Genomic DNA, 22,553 nt, shown 5'->3' on the forward strand with positions numbered 1-22,553 from the left:
CTCATTTTGGAGTAAGATTTTTCCCATGTGGTTTTCCCTACTTCTCTATTTCATAGAGATTTAGTTGTGATTGGGTGCCTCATCAGGCCATGTTATCAAGACCCAAGTCTACTTCAAAATTATAGTTCCTTTTTGTTTCTTCTTTCATTGTTTGTAACTACATTGTTGCTCATTTTAAGGGGGGTGTTAAAGTAAAGTATTAATTTAATTGTATTAATTAAATTAATATCACTACCCTATTGAGATTTCACTTTCATGCACTTACATTAGTCATTTAATAATTATATTAATTATTAAATGCTTCTTTACCTATTATGGTTTCCTATTAGGTTTTTTGATCTCCATTTATAAGGATTGATATATTATACTTCTCATTCATTATTTTAATAAAATCTTAGTCTTTTCTCCTGAGTACTTCCATGAGATAGGGTTTTTGCATGCAAGTTTTTTGGGCTTAGAAGATTATTTTTCATGAAATATTACATATTGGTCTCCTAGAATAAATGATATTCACCAATTACACAAAAATGTTTGATATTACATAAAATATCATGAGTATTGGTCTTCCAAGATATCAATGATATTCATCAAATACCTTTTTAGTAATGGCCTTCTAGAACATCAATTCACATGATATTCACCAAGTATTATGTGTAATGTCTCTCAAAAACATCAATTTGCATAATATTCACTATGTACTCAAAAAATTGCTTATAAGCTATGTGTACACACATTCTCATAATGCTTACCATATAAACATCCAACATGCAAAGTATAATCTATCATGATTTGCATAGACATTGTAAGATATCCATCATAATATAAATTTAATTTATTGTAGTATCATCACCTTTCAGTAACTTCTTAAAATACAAGTGACATCTTTTGGAAGTCATCACTTCCTCATGATGTACATGGGGGTAGGCCTATAAAAATCACATAATCATGAGGTATATTCATGAATCACAATCCTCTTGACTGCTATAATTTATTTATCACTAGAGAGTCCATCTTAACATGGTTTACTCCCTCTAATTTTCATATGATCAATATTTTCAAAGATCAAGTGAAACATATCTTCTATTCACTCCTTCAGAAAGATGTGTTAGAATCCCTCTAAACATCAATCTTTGGAGCTCCTTTTTTTTTAATGGAAGTTTTGAACTCCCTTTGAGTCTAAAATTGATCCCCCTTTTCCTATAATAACATTCTCACAAAAGATCAAGGAAAATATCTCTTATAGTAAATTAAAATAAAATAAGAGAAAGAGAGACTCAATAATGCTCAAGGATAATAAACAATTTCACATAATTATATATGATCATTCTATAAATATCTAAATTAAATATATTCTTTCAACATATATGCATATACTCAATACTCTCTCTCTCTCTCTCTCTCTCTCTCTATATATATATATATATATATATATATATATATATATATATAATTTAGTTTAAACCTATTATTTCATTGTTAATAACACTTATAATATTCTAAGATGGCTCCACAAAATAAATAAAAATAATTATGGAGATAAAAATAACTTATAAATTCTCAAGCCTTAATGAATATGTGGGGCACACAATTATAATGTATGGTGTGTGTCACCTTATTTACTCATAGGATCCAATGATAATTATCCCATCATTTTATGGTACTTCAGTCTTGTGTCTTATTTATATGCCCAATCACTTAGATCTTCAATTATAATGTGTCCATTATGTATGGGCCAAACTCCAAGATCATTACAAACTATAACTAGGCATTTCAAATGACACTCAATTACAATTATCTTCATATGGCTTGTAACCTCATATGTGTTCACTTTTAGCTACTTGTGTACTCCATATAATCTATTGTCCAAACTTATTTACTTGTCTAATTCTTATTATTGGCACTCCCTATTAAGCCCAAAAAATGAATTTTTCTTGACCATAAGGGGTTATAAAAGTATTTATGAAGGCTAAGGAAAGAGAAAGCATCCCTCATAAAAAAGAAGTTCCTCTAATGATCACTAGGAATATCAAACCTTGTGGCCATCACTTCCCATCCAATGAGCTTACAATTTTGAATCACATCCTCCAAAAAATTGATACCTTTTGCATCCCACTTCTTGGTAGAGAATATGTTTAGAAAGGCTAGGAGTTTATTAGTATAGGAGAGGTTCTACCAAATTCACCTTGCACCACAAATAATATTGGTTTTTTGCACAAGCTCACTCCCTACCACAAAGTTATTTAGAACTCCCCAAACCTTTCATACAAACTTGAAAACATTTGAACATTCTACTTGTTAAAAACAAGATTGTTTGATGGAATCTAGAACAATGATTATATTGTCAATGTTGTCAAAGCTACTACTTTCTAGTAAGACAATTACTTGTTTGGTTTGAATGCTATCATTTGTTTGATTGATGAAGAGGATTTGATGAGACGGGATAACAAGAGAGCCCAAAGGAAAAGGTTGTTATTTGGTATATGAAAGGAGTACTAAGACCAAATAAGACATGGATGATATGTTCTATTTTTTATTTACTTAAAGTTGAAGTTGATGGATACACTAGCTAAGTCTTGAAGAACAATGAATACAAAATGAGTCTACTAAGCTTGACTGAGTGCTCAATTGGTGTTGAGCAAAGTTACTTCAAGCTGAGAAAAAAATCAGTTACTATTGAGAAAAGTTAAGATCTAGTGTATGCCAAGTGAATTTATTATGTGCTAAGTAAAATCAATGAGTGTTGAGTGACAATAAAAGATAGTATGTGTCAAGTGGATTTTAGTGGACATTGAGCAACACAGTATGTGCTAAGCATCAAAGGATAGTTTTTTTTGAGTGACAAAAATATGAGTTAGATCATGGATTCACTAAATTTGAGTCAACAAAGTTGATTTCTTGGATTGCGTGAAGCATGTGGAAGATACACTTGATGAGCTAGAGGCACAAAATTCAAGATAAACCATTTTGAGTCGAATGCAAAGAGGATTGTAAAAGAAGTTTCTAGAGTAAAAAAAATGAAAACAAGGGAGGATTCAATGGATTTTTCCTAACCCTAAAATGGATGATTGTTGTTGAGTGGAAAAATTCCTAAATACTCTTTATAAGGGGATATAAGGCTTGAAGAAATAGTTGGCATGTGTGACAACCCAAGGAAGACAAGGAGTTTAGGGTATTTCTTATGGTGGCCAAATAAGAGAGTTTTCAATTGGCATACAAAGAAAGAAGGCTTAAGAGGATGAATTCTTGAAGGATGACCAAGATGTCAAAGATGAAGTGAATGAAGCCAAGAAAAATGGAGTACCAAAACAAAGATCTATAATATGCAAGTGAGTTGTGATTTGTTATCAAATCAAGTCATACTATTACTTTCTAATCAATATTGTATTAGTTTAGGATAAATCTTTTGTGTTAAGGTTGACCTAATAGTCATTTGTAAATCCTTTAACTAGGCGGAATTCTAATGGAATATTCTAAAGTCCTCCAACAAGTCTCACTCCTAATCGGTTGATTTAAATCTTTTAACTAGATCACATTTAACAATGTGTATTGTAACCTTTAATAGGATTGGCCTTTCACAGGGCATCACTTCATAAGAGTGAGAATTAGTAGCATGTTATTGATGGTTTTTCCCAAATTGGGTTTTGATTTTAAAATTCTTGTTTCAAATGTGTGAATAATTATTTTATGTTTCATGTTTACATTTTTGCAAAGTTATTTTGACCTAGGATAGTAATCTACAAGTTTAAGTATTGGATGATCTAGTGGATGCTTGCAAAATACATGATAAGGATGTATATGTATGATTTTTTTTAAGTGATGAAAAGTTTTATTGGGATATTTGGATCTAGGATAACTGATTTGCACCCACCCCCCCGCTCTCAATTATTCTAAAGTATTCCAACACTACTTTAACCTCACAAAGGGTTAGAAATGTTAGAAATAATAGTCCACCAATATAACTAAAAGGGGGGTGAATCAGTTATCCAATTAAAATATTTATCAACCTCGACTAATCTTAACCATTCAACCAAAGTAAATAGAAAACATAACAAGATGCATATACACAATTGCACCAAATTTATTAACTAGGGAAACCCTTGATCAAAGGGAAAATGCCAATGGGAATGATGCCCATAAAGATATACTAATATAGATATTCCTTGTTAGAGGATGGACTCTGTTAGGATTCTATAAACACATTCAATACATAAGAGTCCCTAATAGGAGACTTTGACTCCCTGTTATGAGATTCTATCCCTATTAGGAGTTGTAGAAGGAAGAAGGAGCCACTATCCAAATAGCTTCTGGGGCAAGACCACTCAGCTCACTATCCAACTAACCTCTCAAATATTCCTTTTAGAATAATTGTTTGTATTGTGCTTTAACCTCTTTCTACTATCCATTCAATTGAACCAGTCACTATTAGATCTTGTAGATGAGGTCAAAAACCTCTAATCCAAATATTAGACCTCAGATCTTAGAGTAAAACCTTGGCAAGAAGTTCTCTCCAACTTCACTCATCTCTGCTTATCTTTGTATATCAAGTATTCCTCTTCTATTCTACTCTTTTTGATTCTTGGAATCATTCATAAAATTAAAGGAAATTATCTGTCCTTTATACTAAATCCATAAAACAATTCCCTGATTCAGCTATTATACCTTCTCAATTAATTATCATAAGACCTCATTCAGAACACATTATACTTAGTGATAACATCAATCAATCACCTTGTAACTTGAATAACTTTCCATGCTTGTAATATTATGATGAGAGAGCTTAGCCATATCATCACCAACATGTCTTCTACACACCTTTAATCTTGTTTCTTAAAATAACAAATCTGCTAAGAGATATAACAAGTTTACCAGAACATACTTTTGTAAACTCTATCTTAGAATAGTCATCAAAAAAACTTTCCTAACTTCTTCTAGACTTAATGTCTTTTTCTCCTGAGGTTAGCTACATATACTAGACACTTAGTCATATCTCCCTTTAACCTTTTTAGTGAAAATACTTGATGATTTTTTTGTACCAACTTGGTCTTTCCATTGTTCTTATGTTAGATACCACACAAATCTTCTTTTTTAACATCAATGACAAACACAATCATGAATGTAACATTCATCATAATTATCATCTAATCATGTTTCTACAATACTCCCCTATAGTATCATCAACATTCATGTTTCCAACAATCTCCCCCTTTGGCATTAATAGAAACATATTGAAAAACATCTAGTTCCAAGAATATCAACTGTAAAAGACTATTATCTTTTCTTTTCAAATCCTCTTCATCAATCATTATCCCACATTGATATACCTCAATGTGCTCTGTAATTTCTCCATAAATCAAAATGTTTTTCATGTTGTAATCTCTCACCCACTAAAATAAATGAAAAAGGTTTTAGAAACCATCTATCTCTACAAAAACTATCTTTGATTTTCTCAAGTATCCAAAGACACTATTCAAAATAATATCCATCAAGAGTCCTAGATGAATCTATTCATTACAAGTGCTCACCCATACAAGAATCATCAGCATTTAGTCTAGAAAAAAAATAGTGCTCTGTATCACTAGAGTAATGCACTCTTTCATCATCTACTCTAATGTAAGTAGGGGCATAACCCCTAACATACCTCACAAATACTCAAAAGTCTCTTTGGGAAGAGGCTTGATGAAAATATCTACAATCTTCTCTTTGATGCTTACATACTCCAATCTGATTTCCTTTTTTGCAACTTTCTCTCTCAACATGTGATACTTAATAGAAATGCTCTTAGTCTTAGAATGAAATACAAGATTCTTAGGCATATTCATTATGATTGTGTTATCACAATGTATGATAACAGGTTTATTGATTTCTATCATTATATCCTTCAGCATCTTCTTCATCTAAATAACTTGATTACAATTGTTTGTTGCTACAATATATTTTATCTCTATTGTACATTGTGAGATAAAATTATACTTCTTTCTTAACCCAAAACCCAATCTTCCTCCAAGAAAGAAGACTCCACCACTAGTGCTCTTTTTGTCATCCATAAAGCCTACCCAATCAGCATTAGTATAAGCATATAAAGTGAAATCATTAGATCTATCATACCACAATTTGAGCTCTAGTGTTCCCTTTAGATATCTAAATATCCTCTTAACTAATACATAATATGCTTCTCTAGGATCATCTTTAAATCTTGCAATAATTCCAGCTACATTTTCTATATCTACCCTTGGGTGAGTCAGATATTGTAATCCTCCAATTATAGGTCTATACTTCTTATGCTCAGTAGAAGGTGTCTAGTCCTTTATAGATAACTTGTGTCCAGTTATCATAGGTGTTCTAACTAGTTTCAATGTTTCCAAAACAAACCTTTTCAATAGATCTTTCAAATACTTAGTTTGAGAAATAAAGATTCCTTCTTTATCCTGCACAACCTATAATCCTAGGAAGTATTCCATCTCTCCTATCATACTCATTTCAAATTCCTTCTTCATTTCTTCTACAAAATTTTCAATTTCATCATCATCTCCTCCAAATATGATATCATCAACAAATATTACCAAACTCATAAATCCATCATCTATTTCTTTCCAGTATAGATTATTGTCTGTCATACCTTTGCTAAATCCAAGTTTTGTCAAATTCTTGTCCAACCTTGCATACTAGGTTTTGGGTGCTTGCTTTAAGCCATACAATGCTTTCTTCAATTTTCATACCATTTCCTTGTCATCTATTAAAGAAATTTTTTTAGGTTATTCTATGTATACCTCTTCTTCAATTTTTCCATTCAAAAATGTTGACTTGACATCCATTTGATTCACTTTGAATTTCTTATGTGTTGCATAGGCTAATAATGACCTTATTGCTTCAATTCTTGCCACAGTAGCATAGGTTTTGTCATAGTGTATTCCTTCTTTTTGTGAGTAACCTTTACATACAAATCTTTCTTTGTTCCTTACAACTTCACTTTGTTCATTCATCTTGTTCTTGAATACCCATTTTATTCCTATCACATTCTTCATTGTTGGTCTAGGCTTCAAATAGTCATATTTACATGCCTTATCTACATTCTTTGGTTCTACTTGAGATATCAAACATATTTCCTCATTGATTCTACTTCTTGTCATCGCACCTTTAACTCTACTACTGATGATATGCTCTGGTGGTTGATTCTTTATCATATTCTTACCAAAAGTAGGAGTTGTGATCTCAACTCTTATCTCTATTCTAGGTTCTAAACTTTGTTCCTACCTTATCTATCCTTCATTCTTCAAATCATTATTAGTCTCAAAGAATACTTCATCATTCCTTGGTTTAGTAGCAAAATTATCATCATCAAAATTGTAGTCATTTATTCTTTCTTGTATCTTGAATTTCTCATCAAATCTTACATTTGTACTTTCAACAATAATCTTTGTTCTTAAATTATAAAATAGCTCTGCTTTTCAATGAATAACCAAGAAACATACCTTCATCACTTCTATCATCAAATTTACCAACATCATACCTAGTATATGCATGTCTTCTCTATGAATTTTAACTAATAACCTTTATCTACTTGTTATCCAACACTCAAAAGATTGTGTCTTAATCTATCAACAAAATATACATTCTCAATGTTAGTCTTACCATCAATAGTTATAGATCCAATACTTTTAACATGGCAAGTTGCATTGTCTTCAACTCTGACAATGCCTCCATGATAACTTTTGAAGTCAATAAACTTTTTCATATCACCAATCATATGATGTGAACAACCACTTTTAATTATCCGATCATATTTCTTTTCAACCTATGATACCAAAGCCATTTTCTCTAGAATTTCTTCTTTAATTGCTACAAATCTTATTTCATCATCACTAGCACTTTCTACTGGTTCATCAAAATCATCTTTTTCATTGGCATACATACAATATTTATCTCTTCTAGGTTTGAAATTTCCTTTATGCTTTTTCTCTCTTTTAGGATACTTAGATGCATAATGACCAAACTCGTTACAAGTCCAAGATTTAAAATTTTCTTACCATCTTTTTCTCTTATTACTATAAGGGCTACTTCTTCTTCTATCTTTCTATCCTCATAAAATCTACTACTACTAGAAAAATCTTCTCTAGCACTTTTACTCCTTAATAGATTAGGTTGAATGTTTAGAGCACAAAAAGTTGTCTCCATTCTGGGTGATTCTTCAAACTATCTAAGCTCATTCTCAACTACTTCAAGTCTCCCAAATAATGTTTCCTTGGTAAAATATTTGGTACAAGAGATCAACAACTATATAATTTGGACTACCTACTTAAATGGTGGCATTAAACTCTTCAATTTCTTCTAGATCACTTTATCATCTTCCTTGGTTCCTCCATGAGATCTAATACTTGTAGTAGTTTCTAATATTCTTTCTACATATGTTCTTATAGATTTATATTCCATCATTTTAGCATCTTGAAATGAATAAATCAAACTTTGTAACCTCAATTTCTTATAATGTTCATCACCTTCAAAACTATTTTCCAAAGCTTTCCAAATCTTATGAGAAGTATCAAGTGTTTTTACCTAGTTGTACTAAATTTTAGGAAATGCATACAACAGTGCTTCTCTAGCTCTCATGACAGACATGAAAATTTCTCTCTCATCCTTAGTACAAGTTTCCAATACACTTTCAACAATAATTGTCTTTTCTAATTTTGTCAAGATCCAATATCCTGGACCCATACATAGTAGATGTGTCTTCATCTTTTCCTTCTAGTTGTCATTATTCATTCCTTAAAACTTTGGACTATCCTTTCTAAATATGTTCTCCATAGATCTCACAAAGTTTTTAAACTTTATCTTCAAGGACCTAATGCTCTGATACCAATTGTTAGAAATAATAGTCCACCAAGACAATTGGGGGGTGAATTAGTTATCCAATTAAAACATTTATCAACCTTGATTAATCTTAATCATTCAACCAAAGTAAATGATAACCATAACAAGATGCACATACATAATTACACCATATTTTTTATCTAGGGAAACCCTTGATTAGAGGGAAAACCCTAGTGGGAATGATGCCCACAAGGATACACTCATATATTTATTCCTTATTAGAGGATGGACCCTATTAGGAGTCTATAAATACATTTAGTACATAAGAGTCCCTGTTAGGAGACTTTGAATCCCTATTAGGATATTCCAACCCTATTAGGAGTTGTGCCAACCTTATTAGCAATTGTAGAAAGTAGAAGGACCCCACTATCCCAATAGCTTTTGGGACAAGACCACTGAACTCACTATCCAATTGATATTTTAACTTTTCCTTGCAAAATAATTGTTTTTTTTTTCTTTAACCTCTTTCCTCTATCCTATCAATCATACCAATCAATATTAGACCTTATAGAACAAGTCATGAACCTTGAATCTTAGAATAAAACCTTGGCAATGAAGTTCTCTCTAACTTCTCTCTGCTCTACTTATCTTCATATATCAATTGTTTCTCTTATATTCCACTCTTTGTGATTCTTGGAATCATTCATACAATCAAAGGAAATTTTCCTTTCTTTATACTAAATCCATAAAACAATTCTCTAAGTCAGCTATTACACCTTAACTAATTATTATAGGACCTCATTAAGAACATGTTATACTTAGTGATAACAATAATTAGTCACCTTGTAACTTGAATAGCTTTCCATACATGTAATATTATAATGAGAAATCTTAGCCACATCATTACCAACATTTATTCTACATGCCTTTAACCTCACTTCTCAAAATAACAACTCTATTAAGAGATATATAAAGTTTACCAAAATGTGCTTCTGTAAACTCTATCTCAGAATAGTCATCACCAAAACTTGCATAAATTATTCTAGACTTAATTTTTTTTTCTCTTGAGGTTACTTACATATACTGGATACTTAGTATTATCTCCCTTTAACCTCGCTAGTGAAAATACTCAATGATCTATCCGTACTAACTTGATCTTTTTGTTGTTCTTCTGTTAGATACCACAAAAAATTGCTATGTTGACATTAATTAAAAACACAATCATGAATGTAATATATCATCATAATAATGATCTAATAATTTTTCTAAAATACTCTCCCATAGAAGTATCATTAGCATTCATGCTTCCAAGAAGAAAGTCATTAATGTAAAGACCACATGCTATGATGTAGAGCCTAATCAAATTTAAAAGTTTATTTGGCATGGTTTCCCCCAAATTATTTCTTTATTAGATGACTTATTCTAGCCATAATTTTGTAAGTGTAAAAATCTTTTACAAAATGGCTTAGGGTTAGGGGTTTCATAATGTATGGTGATATTGTCACTTCATGCAAAAATATTGAGCTATTAGGTACTACAGATTGTAATCACTGGAGAATCTTAATATTGGACTTTGTGTTGGTGGAAGCAACTCAAGGATAGGGTGAACCATGTTAAATTTTTGTGTCTTGTGATCTCTTATATATGATCTATTATTTTATGATATTGGCTATATTTGCATGTAAGCGTTATTTATGTCTATGGTTAATCCTAACAAACCAAACTAACATCTTGATTGAGAGGGTACTTCTCTCATATTGTTGTGTCTAATAAAAACCTTCTAGTGTTCATCTCCCTTTGTATCTTTGGTAGTCCATTTAAAAACAAGAGAAGTACCTTGATATTTCAACTCTTTCAATCCAATTCCCCCTAACTCTTTATTTCTCACACACAAATCCCAACAAACTATATGTATTTTCTTAATGCCTTTTCTATTAGACCATAGATGGTCTCTAATAATATTCTCAATATAATTAAATTATCCATGATTAAAAATACAAGTAGAGTAGTAAGAAATAAAATAGCATGGGACAATTTTTGGACAAACTTGAGCTATTCTAGCTAGTGAAAGCTAGTGGTCATTCCAGTTACTCAATATTTTTCTTAATCAATTCCAACATACCTCTAAGATATGGGTTGATAGAAAAAAGTATAAAAATATATCTAACAACATGATTTTGACCCCCACATTTAAAGAAATTATTGTACCACTTTAGTGTGGAGGAAGGGGATAGTGAGAAAACCTTCAAGTACAATCATTTCATTTTGGGAAAAAAATTCTACTTTCAGACGTCATTTCTTGGTATTGGTTTTATTATATCAAAAGAAGGTACATTGATATATGATCAAATGAGGTATTGTGTTGAAATTTTTGGTAATAAAATTTAAAAAGAATTCATAGGAATACTTTCCAAAGTTTCAAGAGGCTATGCATTAGAGGGAAACAATCCTCGACTATGTAGTGGAGAAATATAAAGATAACATTTCTTTATATTAGATAATAAGACATGTAAGATGAAGGTAGTGATTCCTAGAACCACTTGGGTAATGCCAATGGGGTATGAGCTAGAGGAAAATTCTACTATTAAGTACATTGATTATTTGTTAAGTAATATAGTAGATACTACTAAAAAGATATTTAATAGACATCATAAAAAGTACCATGAAGTTATACATATGTTGAATGAACGTATCATTGAAGAAAAGAGCAAGGAAAGAAGCTAAAGATTTTGTTAAATAAAAATGATTTACAAAAGAATAGATAAATTTTACAAGAGTAAAACATGAAGCCTAAAGGCAAAAATATCATCATTTGGAGTTAGAGATGAAGAGTTAGAATATATATCCTCTACAATTGATCAGGTTTCAATAAGTACAAAAAAAATCCACTCCATTGTAGTCAAGAAGGAGAAATCTTCTTGTCCTTCCAAAGTTAAAATATCTAGGAAATAAGTAAAGATAAATCATAAAATATGGAGTCTAGGCACACCAATATTGAATCTAATAAGAAATTAAATTTTTAGGGGAGAAATGAAAGTGCTTAATAAAATGAATAAATATAAGAGTTCTATCTTGCACTACCATTGAGTACAAGAGAAATGGGACTTGCAAACATAGCTCTAAATATAACCCAAGTTAGATTATAAAAAACCAAAGGGATGAAAGGATTTCATTACTAAAGATTAATCACATCAAGGAAGCATGCAAAAAATTCCTCTTTCATGCATTGTTAATTGAATTAAGATATGCAACGTAAATGTGAAATTGAACTAATTGAATTACTGAAAAGAGTAAGATAGTTCTAGGTGCTAAATATATGCAATCAAACCAATTGAATCATTAAAATAGGTTTATGATAAAAGGTGAAATGAATGATAAAGTACTGACCTTAAAATTTACAAAGTAATGTAGATTGTTCACAATTAATTGTGGATCTAAACTTATGACTAAGTTTTTACTACAAATATGTGTTCTTGACAAAAAAATCCCAAAATCCCAATTTTTCTTAGACATCAAAGACTAGATCAATTTGGTCATAAAGTATTTGGAAACTTTATAAAAATATTGACATATTCACAAGACATGGTAGAACAGTTGACCCAAAATCTTCTAAAAGGTCTCAACAAGTAGTTTTTGGATCTGCAACCACAATTCAAATATCCTCCTACACATAGTAAAAAATATTTTATTTTTTAAAATTTGATAGCTTTCCTTATTCAAGATATAGATTGAGGAATAAAAATTGAAATTGATATGTAAAACATGAAAGGAAGAAAGTAAAATGTAAATATTTAGCTTGCTTGAGTAAAACCATTGTCAATAAGGATTTGGCAATGTTTGTGTGTTGTCAATGTTGAACTTACAATAAAGGATGTAGGAAATCTCCATAGATGTAATAGATTTTTGAAAGATACATCATGGAGCCATGGATTTAAATGTGCAATAATAAAGAAGATGATGAATGTCACAATCTAGATATCATCCCTTGATGGAAAACAAAAAAATGCAAGATCTTGAAAAAGAAATACTCACAAAGGAGCGTTGAATTTTGAAAACATGAAATGTCTTAGGAAATCTACTACTATAAGCATCCTTGTATGTGTAATGATGTCATTTGATTTCTATAATTATGGATGTTAAATGAGGTTCTTAGTCTTTATTTTAGACTCACTACTACATTTGGATGCAAATTGCAATGATAGTATCACCCAGTGTTAGTACCAAGAATTGGCTCCAGTCAGATAGGTTTCATACTTTTGGTGTCTCAAATTGTGATGACAATATCATACCTTGCAATTGGGATTCCAAAATCCATTTTAATTTGGCATAAGGCAAGGCCAAGAGTTTGTTTTCACATTTTTTTAATTGTGACAGGTCATCATCGCAATTATGACATCTTAAAGTTTTACTATTCTATCACAATAGTGACATTTGTGCTCTATGGTCGATGATCATCTATCAGAATGAGCATTGTAATTGTGATGGTATGCGATAGTAGTGTCATGTGTGCAATGGATATCTATTAGATTTATTTGTCACAAATGTGATGACCATGAAACAAAAATGTTGCTTGTCCAACATCATTCTGTCAGACCAGGTCATCACAATTGTGATGGAGTGCTTTTTTTAAAAAAAAAATTGTTGGAAGAGGAAGTGGAGGAGGACTATTCAAACAATGATGTTGTGGAGGATGAAAAATATTGTATGATATCAATGAGGTTGCATTTATTTTTGGAGGGTCAATTGGGAAAGTGGATGGGCATGGAGGGAAAGTCATGTATTGTACTGTAGGAGGAATAAATTCTAACACTCGTAGATTCAAATTGGCAATCATGGCTTTCTACAATTGGTGTGCCTCCAATATTTCTCAAAATAAATCTTTGTAAGGGTATTGATAGAATGAGAAATCTTATTTTAAGTCATGGCATGGAAAAAAATTTCCAAGTGAACTTTTGGCCATGGCCCACCTATTTTCAAGTCAAATCTTCAACAAACTAATGTTGCACACAAAATATATGTTTAACCCATGACTTCATGCATGGAGAAATAATCTCAATGTTGGGATTATTATCTACAGTAATATAAAAAGGAAATGGAAATGCAACACTATCTATGAAATGTTTGAGCAAAAGCAATATCAATCAAACAACTTAGAAGAATGTCAAACACAATCTTTGGTACATGATGTGCACTAAACAACGTACATGTGTGACCAACATACTAAAATGTATAGGACACTTATTAGTTTTTTTTCATCATTCTCTTTATGAAAGATATGTTTTAATTGTCTTGTTAGCCATGGGTGTATCCTCAAGAGTTGAGTGAAATATTTGTACTGTGACATCTTCTTTAGATGTTTTCCTTGTGGTATCATTCAATATTTGTTATATATCATGTCTTGATACATGATGAGATATTGTGTTGTATTTATTTATCTACACATCTCCCCAAGGATTTACCACACCTTTTTATTTCTTAACATTTCTTTTATAAGGTCCTTTCAATATGGTACAACTTCATTGATGTAGCACATATTTTCTCCTTCTGAAGCACACTCCATTTTCTCTCTTGCAGTTCTACCTAATATTGCAAAAGTCTTCAATTGCACAAGATCTACTTTGATTTTTTTCTTCTAAATATATTTGTCTTGTATTATCTAGCTCACTAATAGGCCTTTGCTTCCTAACACCAACATTCATCACTTGATTTCATTTTGTTTTAATAACTATTTTATTTTTAACACCAATAATTATTTTGCATAAATCAGGTCTATATACATAAATTTTTTAATTACTAAGAAGCTCTTTTATGAAACATTAAAATATGATCTTGTACAAAAACTTTACAATAGATGTTGAAATCCTTCCATGTCTTTATAACTCCAATGTGTTCTTAAGTAACTCTACTATGAACAAGACAATCACATCATTTTTCCAATATAAGACTAAATATATCCGAGGTACTAAAAATTCAATGTACTAAGAATCTAATTCAATTGCAGTAATATAAATCCCTAAAAAATGTTTTTTAAAAAAAATTCTATCTATAAATTCCTTTTTATGTAAGTTGTACAACATTATTCATCATACATGTTTCAATTAAGAAGATATTGAATCCAATTTTAAGTCATCAACATTTTAAAAACTCTTTTTATAATAGTTGATTTCAATAGAAAATATTTAATACATAGCATTATATAAGTATCCCCTAAAATCAATGAGTAGTGAATGTGATTTTGTGGAGTGTTTTCCAAGAATCACTTGCCTCTAAATTGATTCTTGCCTCTAAATAGTGTATACTAACATATTGCAAGTATGATCTTAAATGTTGGAATTCTTTAGAATAACTGAGAGTAGGCATGAATCAATTATCCAAGGTCTAGATGTACAAATAAAACTTTTCATAGCTTAGTGAACCCATATCCATAAAAGATATTCATCTTGTAGTTTACTGTCCTAGGTCAAAAAAAACTTTGGTGAAATGTAAATATGAAACATAATAGACTCAATAACATATTTGACACAAAGATTTTATGTGGAAAACCAATTTGGGAAAAACCACCAGTAATATGCTACCCTTCTCACTCTTCTAAAGTGATGCCATGTGAAAGACCAACCCTATTAAAGGTTACAATACACATTGTTAAATGTGACCTAAATAGAGGATTTCAATCACCCTATTAGGAGTGAGACTTTTTAGAGGAATTTATACCATTCACTTGGAATGTCACTCAGTTAAAGGATTTACAAATGATTGTTAGGTCAACCTTAATCCAAAGGATTTACCCTAAACTAATACAATGATTAGAAAGTGATAGTAAGGCTTGATCTGATAACGAATTACAACTCACTTGCAGATTATAGATCATTGTTTAAGTTCTCCATTCTACTTAGCTTTCACACACTTCAACTCTGATAGCTTGTTCACCCTTCAAGCATCCATACACTTAATCTTTTTCACTTTGCATGCCAATAACAGTCAATTATGTTCGGTCACTACATGAAGCAATACCTTAGACCTCTTGTCTAACTTAGGTTCTCAAACATGACCAACCTTGCTTCTAACTAGCCATCTCTATGAATAGAAAATTAAGATATTTTTTCATTCATCCTCCATCATCCATTATTGGGTTAGGTAGGGTTAGGTAGGATTAGGTAGGATTCAATGAATCTACATATAGTCCTTTCTAGAAACTTCTTGAATTTACCTCAAAATGACTTACAATGAATTTTGTGCCACCAAATCATCTTAGTTATCTTACACATACCTCACAAAATTCAAGAAAACAAAATAGTTGGCTCAGATTCATCAAATCTACAATTTAACATGAATACTGACACTTAGCATCAATATATTGTCACTTGGCTTCCATATTGTTCATGCACTCATCATCACTAGATAAATTGGCAAACACTAAATTTACTAGTCCTTAGCATCAACTAAACTTTACTCCAATTATACTATATCACTCAAGCATACACTAAAATTTCACTTTTCTCAATTCCAATTAATTTTTTTCTTGAGTTGCACTAATGATGCTTGGCACCTACTCTCTACTCGGTCAAGCTTAGAAAACTCGGTTCTTCTTACTTGTTCATGTAGACTTTGTCTGTGTATCCAACCTTTATAGCCTTAAGTAATTTATCAATCCATTATAATATCACTATCTTAATTTTAGTTCGTACTCCTTTTTCTTACCATAACACAACCTTTCCTCTAGGTGCTCTTTTTATTACATTTGACTAGATTCTCTTCATCAATCAAACAAATGATAGTACTCGAATAAACTAGGTAGTTATCTTATGAGCAAGTAGTAGGTTTGACATCAATGACAAAATAATGATTGAAACACACTCTCATACTTATGTCAATCTATTTTCAACAATCTCCCTCTTTGGCATTGATGGCAATACCAACAACAATACCAAAAGAAAATAATTCCTTGTATTGAAATATCTCCCTCTATTAGTAGCTTTCATCTTTTGTATAGGCTACAAAAATTATGTTCTGATTAACAAACAATAATCTCATCCTTATGACTCCCTTTTGATCACTCCCTCTTTCTAATATTCAGATATCTCTACACTATGTTTTTCTTATATCTCCCTTTGTAGTAAACATTAGGCATACTATCTTCTATCTCCCTTTGAGTAGATATTCCATGTTTCTCCCTTATTCTTATTGTGTTTGGTATTCTTTATTTCTCACTTTCTCTATTTCTCCCTTTATTATTTCTCTCTTTTTGACAACAATGCCAAAGACTTGTCATCTTTAATATGTAGATATGAGCATTTTTATTTTCTCCCTCTATCACATAGCTTGTGAATGATTTGCAACTCTATCTCTTCGATTACTTTAGGTAGCTCCTAAAGTAAGATCCATTCCATCAATGTGTAAGATACAACATTTAGCTCCAATTTATGCAAGGTAAATTTTTTCCCTCTCTATTACTTTAGGTAATTCATTTGTGAATATTTCATCTATTTTCTCTTTTGTATTCACATATTCCATCTTCACCTCTTTGTCTTGAACTAACTCTCTTAAGTAATTATACCTAATTGAAATGTGTTTAGTCTTTGTATGCATTACAAGGTTCTTTGATATATTTATAGCACTTGTATTATCACAATAAAGTATCGCAAGTTTAGTGATTTTCTCCTTCATACCTTTTAGTAGTTTTTTGATCCATACAATGTTCATACAATTTATTATAACATCAACATATTCAGCTTTAGTAGTAGAGAGATATGTAATTTTGTTTCTTGCTAGTCCATATAACTAGTATTTTTCCTAAGAAAAATTTTCCTCCACTAGTGTTCTTTCTATCATCAATATCTCCAACCCAATCATCATTAGTATAGGCTCTTAGCTCAAAATTCTCATTTTTCTTATATTATAGACTATAGTTTTTTGTTCCTTTCAAATATTGGAATTTTTCAATCATAGACCTATACAATATTTGATTCACCTTAGCTAAATCATCATTCTTTGGAAACTTGTGTCCCATCACCATAGGTGTGCTTACTAGCTTGGAATATTCCAATCCAAAAGTTTTCAATATCTCCTTTATATATTTAGATTGAGTAATGTGTATACCATATTTCATTTGATGTACTTACAAACCCATAAAGACCTTGATCTCTCCAAACATAGACATCTCAAATTCTTTATTCAATTAATTTACAAAAGCTTTACATAAAGTACCTTGACCTTCAAATATGATATCATCAATGAAAATTTTAGATAGTAAAATACTTTTGCCTTTTTCTATCTTCAATTATAGATTGTTGTTATCATCAGTCCTTTCAAATCCAATCTTCACCAGATAATTGTGAAGCCTTTCATACTATGCTCTTGGTACTTGCTTTAAACTATATAAAGTTTTTCTTAATCTACATACCATGTTTTTATTGTTAGCATCAAAAAATCCTTTTGGCTATTCTATATAGACCTCTTCTTCCAATGTGCCATTTAGAAATTTAGATTTAACATCCATTTGGTAAACTTTAAAATCTTTGTATGCGAAGCAATCAAGTAGAGTTCTTATTTCTTCCAATCTAGCAATAGGGAAAATTTTTTATCCATAGTCTATCCCTTCTTCTTGTGCATAACCATTGCAAAATAATCTTTCCTTATTCCTTGTGACTTCACCATTTTTATCTAGCTTGTTTCTATACACCAACTTGGTACAAATCACATTCTTATCTTCTAGTCTGGGAATGAGAGTCCATGTCTTGTTCTTCTCAATCTATTCAATTTCTTCTTTCATGGCTTTACTCTAGTCCACATCTTCTAATACATCATTTATTATCTTTGGTTCGTACATGCTCAGCAAACATGTATCACTCCTTATCTTGTTTATTGTCATTGGTCTTGCATATTTATCTCAAATAATTTGTACAATGGAGTGATGTCTTTTGACATACTTTGACAATCTTGGTTCTACTCTATTTTCCTCATTTGGTCTATCAACTTCTAAATCATTATGTCATTCTCTATTAGGTAATTCAACATTTCTTTCATGTACACTAATCTCATAATCAGAATGTGCCTCATCTTTATTCTACAACTTGACACTTGACTATAGCTCAGTTCCTAGATGTAACTCAACATTCATTATATGTGACTTGGTAGTCACTAAAACTTATTGTTGACTTGGAACTTGATTTACAACATCTTGATTAGTAAGCATACCTTCATAAAAGTATACAAAAGATTTGTATTTCTTGGGTTCCCTCAAGGTATAGATAGTTGTACTTACAACCTGTCTCCAATATTTCAAAGCAATATTCTTCTCCATCATAAATGTCCTTAAACAATCCATTACAGATATGTCCCTCCTTTCAGAAATTCCATTTTGTGAAGGGGTTCTTGGTGCAGATATTTTTCCTCTATCATTATAGAGCATCTTACACTCATTTGATGTAAATTACCCTCCTCTATTAGATCTTAATCATGTTAGGCTTTTACATGTTTCCTTATCAACTCTAGCTAAGTACCACTTAAACATTTGGAAAGCATCAGATTTATGTTTTAGAAATATAGCAACCATCATTCTAGAATAATCATCAACAAATAGCATAATGCACTTATCTCCTTTATAGCTTTGCACTTCAATTGGTCCACACAAGTCACTATGAACAATCTCTAATATTCCTTTATATGAATAAGTCTTACTCCTAAAAATTGACTATCATTTTGTCTAACTTACATTATTTGCAAATTATATTGTTAGGTTTCTTCAACTTAGGAAAACCTCTCACTCTTTCCATGTTACTAATACTATCCAAGTTATCAAATTTGACATGACATAACCTCTTGTATTATAACCACACACGATCAAACTCTACAACTAAACAAGTAACATTATTCATATCAAGGAAAAATAGGTTACTTCTAGTTTAATCACCTTTTCTAATTAGTTTTCCATCAATATCATATAACTTAGCTATCTTTTTCTCAAACTCAACCTTGCAACCTGAATGATTCACTTATGACACGCTCAACAAATTATAGTTAAGTCCTTCAACATAATAAGCATTTTGACATAAAATCTTTTCTGTAAGTTTTATAGACCCTTTTCCTTTTATTAGATAGGGTGCATCATTAACAAATCTTACACTATTTCCATCATAATAATTCAAGGTAATGAACTTACTTTTATCTCTAGTCATGTGATGTGAACACCCACTATCAATGATTTTTCATCTACCATTCTTGTTCACACAAGAAACTAGTGTAGTTGCCTCATCCTCATTGGAATCATCCTTCATTGTAACACACACCACTTCATCATCATCATTAGATCCATCTTTGGTTTCCTCTTTTGTAATGTAGCAAGACTTCTTGCCTTTTTATTTTTAGTCTTTGTTTCCTCATCTCTCTTACCTTTTAATTTTTCTCCACTTCTATAGTTCTTCTCTAGACATCTAGTAGCAATATGACCAACCTAATTACAATTAAAACACATGATAGGTAACTTACCTTTGAATTTTCCTTTACCTCTATGAAATCTCCTTGCTAGCAGTGCTTCAAGTTGTTCCACATCTTCTTCATCTGTATCACTATCATCGGAAACATGTTTTACCTTTTTCTTCTTTTTTTCATTAGGTTCCTTCAATGACAGCTTATCTTTGAAAGAAGATTCCACATTGTTAGTTTTGAAGTTGTCAAAACTAGATAGCTCAAAAGAAGTGAGCCTACCTACTAGACCTTCAAGAGTTAGATTAGAATTTGGCATACGTATTCGTTATTGTATTGCAAAAACTCTCATAGCATAGATGGGAATTATTGTTCTCAAAAAAATTCTTAATACAGTATCATAATCTATCTTACCATTAGCTCCTCTTATAGCATTAACAATATCTTTTAATCTAGAACAATATTGAGCAACATTCTCACCTTCTTGCATTCTCATGTCATTAGTTTTACCTCTAAGACTTTTAGATTTGGCTCTTAGAACATTTTTATCTCCTCCATTGATAGTCTATAGAGTACCCCACATATTATTTGCACTATTAAAGACTTTTATATCATCTAACTCACAAAAATTTAGGGCGGAGGCAATCTCTAGCATTGCCTAGTTATGTTCTTTCTTCTTCTTTAGGTCATTAGTAGTTAGGGGTCTAGTAGGGTTAACATTCTTAGTGATGATGGTAGATTGTACATGGTCCTCAAGACCTCCTAGGTGTAGCTTTATCAGACTTTTATATGCATGGAAGTTATCCTTGTTAAGCTTGGGCACCTCTCTCTTTGACATCTTGATCTTTTTCTTCTAGAACCTTCAAACTACTCATCTTAAGTAGATGGATCTAATACCAATTTTTGGAATTCTTTAGAATAACTGAGAGGGGGGTGTGAATTTTTTATCCAAGGTCTAGATTTATAAATAATACTTTTCACAACTTAGTAAAACCATATCCATAAAACATATCCATGCATGCATTTGTTAGATCATACAATGACTTAAGATTGTAGGTTACTATCCTAGGTAAAAACAACATTACTGAAATGTAAACATGAAACATAATAGAGTCAATAACACATTTGACACAAATATTTTATGTAGAAACCCAATTCAAGAAAAACCACTAGTAACATGCTACCCATTCTCACTCATTTGAAGTGATGCCCTATGAAAGGCCAACGCTGTTAAAGGTTAAATACACACTGTTAAATGTAACATAGTTAGAGGATTCCAATCACCCTATTAGGAATGAGCCTTGTTAGAGGACTTTATACCATTTACTTGGAATGTCACCCAGTTAAAGGATTTACAAATGACAATTAGGTCAACCTTAATCCAAAGGATTTACCCTAAACTAACACAATAATTGGAAAGTAATAGTAAGGCTTGATTTGATAACAAATTACAACTCACTTGCAGATTATAGATCTCTATTTTAGTTCTCCATTATGCTTGGCTTTCACACACTTTATCTCTAATAGCTTGTTCACCCTTCAAGAATTCATACACTTAAGCCTTCTCTCTTTGTATGCTAACAACAGTCAATTCTATTTAGCCACTACATGAAGCAATACCTTAGACCTCTTGTCTAACTTAGGTTCTCAAACATGAGCAATATTTCTTCTAACTAGCCATCTCTATAAATAGAAAATTAAGATCTTTTATCATTCATCCTCCATCATCCATTCTAGGGTTCGGTAGGATTAGGTAGGATTCAATGAATATACCTATCTTTTGTTTTAGTCCCTTCTAAAAAATTCTTGAATTCACCTAAAAATGGTTTACCATGAATTTTGTCCCACCAAATCATCTTAGTTGCCTTCCACATGCTTCAATAAATTCAAGAAAATAGAATAGTTGGCTCATAGTTGTCAAATCTTTGATTTAACATGAATACTACCACTTTGCATGAATATGTTGTCACTTAGTTTCTATACTATTCTTCAATTCGTCATCCACTAGATAACTAATCAACCACTAAAGTTTAATGTGCTCAGCATCAACTAAACTTTATGCGGCTTATAATTATCACTTAGCATACATCGAACTTTCACTTTTATTGGCTAGCACTAGTTTTCTACTTGGCTTGCACTAACTTTTCTTGGCACCTACTATCCACTTGGTCAAGCTTGGCAAACTCAATTCTTCTTACTCTTTCTTCTAGACTTCATCAATGTATCCAACCTTTGTAGCCTTAAGTAGATAATCAATGCACTATAATATCACTATCTTAACTTATCTTTGTACTCATTTTTCTTACCATAACTCAACCTTTCCTCTA

Source organism: Cupressus sempervirens, chromosome 2 (assembly GCF_028749045.1).
Source record: "Cupressus sempervirens isolate cs-2001-9-10 chromosome 2, ASM2874904v1, whole genome shotgun sequence".
NCBI lineage: Eukaryota > Viridiplantae > Streptophyta > Pinopsida > Cupressales > Cupressaceae > Cupressus > Cupressus sempervirens.